Source organism: Quercus suber, unplaced genomic scaffold (genome assembly GCF_002906115.3).
Source record: "Quercus suber isolate HL8 unplaced genomic scaffold, Cork oak 2.0 scaffold_417, whole genome shotgun sequence".
NCBI classification, from domain to species: domain Eukaryota; kingdom Viridiplantae; phylum Streptophyta; class Magnoliopsida; order Fagales; family Fagaceae; genus Quercus; species Quercus suber.
In genome coordinates this window covers 186,510-193,052 of record NW_027069868.1, presented here as the reverse complement: position 1 = coordinate 193,052, position 6,543 = coordinate 186,510, and the positions used below count along the sequence as shown (strand labels likewise).

The 6,543-nt window shown below is 33.8% G+C and overlaps 1 long non-coding RNA gene across 1 annotated transcript; it reads left to right on the top strand.

Annotated features, from left to right (window-relative positions):
• The first annotated feature begins 950 nt into the window (after positions 1-950).
• LOC136062469 (uncharacterized) lies at positions 951-2,227 on the top strand. Its single transcript, XR_010624199.1, has 3 exons — positions 951-1,728; positions 1,864-1,993; positions 2,076-2,227. It is a non-coding gene; the product is annotated as an uncharacterized LOC136062469 (long non-coding RNA).
• The last annotated feature ends 4,316 nt before the right edge of the window (positions 2,228-6,543 follow it).

The following is a 6,543-nucleotide window of genomic DNA, read 5'->3' as shown; positions in this document are numbered from 1 at the left end:
AATTGCTTGCTTCTTCAGTTTTTTTTTTTAATCTTTTACTTTGCATCCAACACTATCATAATTGGTTGTCTCTCTACGTGTGTGTGTGTGTGTGTGTATTGTTTTGTAGGATCCAAGCAAGAAAGAGTTTAAGATACTTGCTGTGTTATTCTCTCAAATTTTTTACAGCATGAACAACTTGTGGTATTGAAGGAATTACTGAATATTTTATATTAATAGCTATTTGTTAATACGTGTTTGACAACTTTAGAATATGAAAAGTTTTAGGTTAAATGGGTAACAACTTTAATTTTGTTCGTTTTTTCTTTCTAAATTACTAATAGTGATTTATCATGTCAAATTGGTAGTTTATTTGTATATTAATAAGCTACAATGTTGTAATATTATTTATTTTTTTCTTTCTAATTTGTGAGGTTTAATTCAAATAATTTTGAATAAGTCCTCTGAAATCAAATTCAATACAAAAGAAATTTTGTTAGGGACTTAGTAAGGCTAAATGGAGCTTGAAGATAATATAAGTTTTGGCCTCATGTAATATACTTATATTGTGAGATTCAGTTGCTACAAGTAGTATTGTAGTAACTTAGATATGAAACTCTAGTTGTAACACAAACAACTAAGGATAACAACATTCACTAATATTTGTCTTTTAATTTAAATGATATTTTACATAATTGCTTAGCATTCATTAGATTTCATTTTCAGTTATTTTCCCATACATCGCATGGGTTACCAACTAATTATAATAATTTTCAATTGATGTTGGTGGAGGAGGAGGAGGCCACCAAAGTGAGATAATATAGTTTATTGAGATAGGTAGATAGTGAATTGAGACAATAGTTGTACTCAATATTTCTCAGTACCCACTTTAACAAACTACCAAGATAACAAAGGCCTACACAGTTCATGCATTTTTATTTAGTTATCCTTGTACTTCCATTAGCCTATGATCCAGGCATTATTTCATATCGGCAAAACTTAAATACAGTACCTTAGGTATTGTTCCTTAAGTATCCCTTTTAAAATTATGCCACTTGTCCAATCACTTAAGTTTTTAAACGGCGTTAACCAACTGTATCTTTCTGTTCTTCTTCTTCTTCTTCTTCTTCTTCTTCTTTTTCTTTTTTTCTCTTCTCCTGTGAAAGCCATTCAGAATTCCAGAAAACTCCAAACCCCAACTTCTCACACCCAATCTATAAGATTGAGATAAAAATCATCCTACAATGCTAGAGCATCCAAAACCTACATATCCAGAAAAAAAACCCAAAATTTGTAGCTTGCATTTTGTTTATTCTGTTCTTGTAAGACCACTGTTTATTTTGTTTTGTGGTTTCGTCTTTTTTGGGTTGGACGTTGTTACTAAGTCTTGGGCCCCATTGTATATTTCTTTCCTATTTATAATACAAAATTCTCTCTCTTATCTTTAAAAAAAAAAAAAATTCATAAATCCCACAAACCCAGTTCACAAATTCCAAATCCAAATCCAAATCAACCCAGCCTTCAGCAAAACCAAGTCTAAAAGCACAAAATTTGACTCAGATCTTCTGGGTATGAACCAATCTGAATAGATCGTTCTTGATAGCTCCGTGTGTTAGTTCAAGTTTAAGAGGCGCTCTATGTGTTGTCGCTTCGTGCTGTTGCTTCAACTTTGTGTGTTAGTTCTTGACAGCTCTGTGTTGCCGCTTTAGCTACGAAGATGAAGACAAAGAGGAAGAGGAAGATAATGGGGTTAGTATTCTCAAAGCTGATTGATTGGGTGACATTTGAACAGGTGGAATCGTCCATAGAGGATTTCTTTTAGCGAAACTTTTCTTTTTCTCTGGAGAGAGAGATTTGACGTTTTTCTTGTTTCTCTCATGGCAGGTTGGGTTTCAATAGAACAAGAAAAGTAAAAGGGAAAGATACAGATGGCCAACTTAACACTGTTTGCAAACTTAAGTGGATGGATATGTGGCAGAATTTTAAATGGGGTATATAAGGAATAATATATAAGGTACTATATCTAAGTTTTGTCCATTTCATAAACAATTTAACTAGTACAAGTGAAGTTATGAAATAATGCTTGTGTTTAAAAGTGATACAGAGCAAAGAGGGTAGACCCAATCACAGCTTCAAGTTCAACAGAGTGCAGTTAGTCATGGCATTCCCTTTCAGCACGTTCAACAGTAAAACTCCTGGTTTTCAACAATAGTCAAATAAACAATAGATTAATATCGAGAATTGTATCTCCTAATGGATAATGTTTACAATGGTTCCTTTTTTAATCTTTTAGTTCTTAATTTCTTCTAGTTGATTTTATTTTACTAGTTTGTTTGTGTCATTGTTTTTCTTGGATTAGAAAGAGTCCTTGCTTGGTGCAATGAATTTATCCTGGCGGAATAAAAATATGATTTTTTTTTTCTTTTTTTCTTTTTTTTTTTTTGAGGTCAGCTTCAAGTTCAACAGAGTGCAGTTAGTCATGGCATTCCCTTTCAGCACGTTCAACAGTAAAACTCCTGGTTTTCAACAATAGTCAAATAAACAATAGATTAATATCGAGAATTGTATCTCCTAATGGATAATGTTTACAATGGTTCCTTTTTTAATCTTTTAGTTCTTAATTTCTTCTAGTTGATTTTATTTTACTAGTTTGTTTGTGTCATTGTTTTTCTTGGATTAGAAAGAGTCCTTGCTTGGTGCAATGAATTTATCCTGGCGGAATAAAAATATGATTTTTTTTTTCTTTTTTTCTTTTTTTTTTTTTGAGGAGAGGGAATAAAAATATGATGATGTAATTGTTTTAGATGCTATGTTCATACTATATATAGTAATATCAAGTACTTTTTAACCGTAAAATGTGTACTATAAAAAATATATTTATTAAATATGATAAGTTTGATGATATATTTAATCAATAATATATATTTAGACACAAGAAAAATACATAAAAAAATAATATATAAAAACTATTAAGTGTCTTTGTTTATATAATCAATATAATTGTTGGTTCCTAAAACACACCTATCAAGTGCTTTTGGTCCTTAAAGTTTGAATTGAGCATTAATGGTTCATGAAATTTAAAAATTGAGCATTATTGGTCCGTTAATCAACTTTTGATAATTTCTTTGTTTATATGTCTAATGGAGTAATGACGTGGCATTTTGTAAATGTCATGGCATCTTTTTCATTATTAAAAAATTATACCATTTTAACCCCAAAAAAAAAAAAAAAATACACATGTTATGTAGCAATCAATTAGTTTATTTTTGGGTTTTCCTCAATTCAAACCCGTTAGAACATAAAATTCTCAAATTAATTTTTTCTTTTTTCAAAGTGAATACATCATTAACTTCTAATCAATCTAAAGAAGCGATTGGGTCTGGCATTGCATCCCTCTCTTTTTCTTACGCCTCATCCTAAATAACAGCGTACTGACCCAAGACTCAGACTGGAACTTAACCGTCAGGGCAAGGATAGAGAGACCAATTTTAAAGTTCCGCTAAGATGTAGGTGTGTCTTTCAATTCTTTATTGGTTTCCCTGTTTGTGAATTGATTCTTGATAAATCTAATGCCATTCTTTTCGTTCTGCCCGGGTATAAAGGTTGCACCTTAGGGAAAACAACAATAAGGCCCAATAAAATATTTCACAATAATTAATTAACGGATTAGTGAACCTATTACAACAATACAAGAAAATAAAATTCTCCAACAGTAGGGTAAAATTAGACTTATGATTCAGCAGTCAATTATTGAACAAATTTAAGAAGGCATTCACTTCTAGAAGTCCTTGTGTGTCTTGGTCAGAAGGGTCTAAGGTACTTTCAGCCATCATTACATCAATATGAGGGAAGAATTCCATTGTTACAAATATATTATATCTTTCAATGGTAAAACAAAAAGTAAAAACTAATGGCTCCATAGTGAAAATGAAAGTTATTTGCATGGTGTAAAGGGAGAGAGAGATTCCAACTCAGTGCGGCAAATATTATGCAAGATTCTTATGGGATATGTATGTAGAGTGTGAGTGTGATAGGAAGATATTTTGAATGAGTGGGTGTGTAGGCTTATAATGGGAAATGCAAAAACTAAGGCTTAAATGGGGAAGAGAGTTATTTATGGCCGATTAGGGAGCATTTATGAACTTAGAATGTGCAACAACAAAAAAGAAGAAGGAAGGGAATGTCTGAGGCTAAGTGGGTATGAACTAAAATGGCTTATTTGTGGGTCAATGGAGCTAACTGCAATCTAAAATGTGACAGAATAAAGAGTTTTTTAGAGNAATGCCATTCTTTTCGTTCTGCCCGGGTGCGTGAAAAATTGCAATGTGGATAAACCGTACGTTCTCATCTTGTACAGAGTGATCACCACCATAGACCGGATACGGAGGCATGCCAGTCCTTACATAACAAAAGTGTCTATTTCCCAAGTAAAGTAGGCTCGATGAGGATTGCAACTGTGGAGAAAGATTTACAAAAGCATCCTTACGCATCTCCTCTGAGACAAAATGAAGGTGGTGACTTTTAAGCAACCTTGCAGGCTTAAACAAACTTCTTGTATGATGGAACTCCTCTGTTTCCTCTTCTTCTTTCACCTCTTCGTCCTCTGTTTCCTCTTCCATCTTCTCCTCTAAATCATCCTCCTCCTCCTCCTTCCCTTCTTCCTCCTCCTCTACTAATGGGGCTATCGCAGCTATACTGTTGTGGTAACATCCATAAAGGGTGTTCTCTACAAACTCCATCTTACCCGAGAAATTACCAAGATAGTGAGGGATGCTTGCGTATTTTGTCCATTGATATGTGTTGAGAAGGAAATTAATGTCTTCGAATGAAATATGAGAAAGCCAAGCCAAAACTCAACAATGGGCTCTTGAGATGATGTCCAAAGGTTTTAGGTGTAGTGATAAGCCTATCCAAGCAAGAAATAAAGGTTGCACCTTAGGGAAAACAACAATAAGGCCCAATAAAATATTTCACAATAATTAATTAACGGATTAGTGAACCTATTACAACAATACAAGAAAATAAAATTCTCCAACAGTAGGGTAAAATTAGACTTATGATTCAGCAGTCAATTATTGAACAAATTTAAGAAGGCATTCACTTCTAGAAGTCCTTGGTGGTCTTGGTCAGAAGGGTCTAGGTCTTAGCCATCATTAATCATATGAGGGAAGAATTCCATCGTTACAAATATATTATATCTTTCAATGGTAAACAAAAGTAACTATGGCCAAGTAAAATATGATAAAGGGTATTTGCATGGTGTAAAGGGAGAGAAGATTTCCAATTCTTGTTAATCTATAGCAGGTCTATGGGATATGTTTATAGATGAATTAGTTCTAGGTTTTTTTTTTTTTTTTGGGTGTGTTTTATGGGCTGATGTGATTACCATTTTATAGTGGAGCTTAAAGGGGGAATGATTAGCAAGAATCCAAAAACATAGGGTTGATCAAGGGGCAAAATGGTAGATTGCTCATCCTAGGATTTGGCCATAAATGACAAATTTTCTTTTGGGTTGTTTTGCTTCTTTGGGCAATGTCACACATGGGTAAAAATCTGAGTAATCTTGCATTAAATGCCTAGATCTCTGAGGTTGTATTCAGCCAATGAGGTTAAGACATGCATTAAGGAAGAATCTTAGTGCTGCAACTGAGATTTGGATCCTAGGAAGTAGGATTTCAATACCCCAAACTAGGTGTCAAAATTTAAGCCCACTTCAGAGGGTTCTGCTGGAGATCCCTTTATGCTCTCCAAACCACATTTTCTCAAATTTTCCCCTTTAGGATTCATGGGCTTGGCACATGAACCAGTTCTTGGACGTTTTTGGCATTTATAAGATTGATTTGTTGAGATTTGAGTAACTTGGTTATGGCTCCCTTCTGCTAGAGGTGGAGCTTTGAGGAAGATGATGAAATCCCATTACCCCTTAGACTTTAGCTGCTAACACAACCTCTAAATGCTATGCACGTGATGGAGGCAATGGCAGAAAGTTGATGGGACAACCTTTAGTTCATTCTTAGGGGTTTGGTTATCTCCAACAGAAGCTTGGTCAGGGATGAACAAGAAAGGAGCTAGCTAGCTAGTTCAGCTCTCTACCTTCTTTGGTCTAGGCCTATTCACGCATGCTGGACCCTTTAGCTAGGCTGCCCTTTTTTACTTGGGCCTATTCTTCTTTTGTCACATAATTGGGCCTACAAAATGAAGATCAATGACACATATTGCCATGGTTTTTTATCCCTCGTGGACTCTTATTGTTAGTGGATGCTCAATGTAGATGGGTTTTGATAAATGCTTTGTAAATAATATTTAGTACTTTGAAATAATGAAGACCATAGCATAAGTAATGTTCAATAATCACGTCATAATTTAAATGATGAGCTTGCAGGATGGATAATTACCATGGGTTTCAAAAAATAATGTTGTGATATAAATAGTGACCATGAGTTCTTATTTTTTAAATTCCATGGATTTATAATATGGTAAAATAAATGTCATAGTATTAAGATAAATAACTTTCCATGGGCCTTTATAACACAATTGCCATGGGTTTTTGAGAATAGATAATTG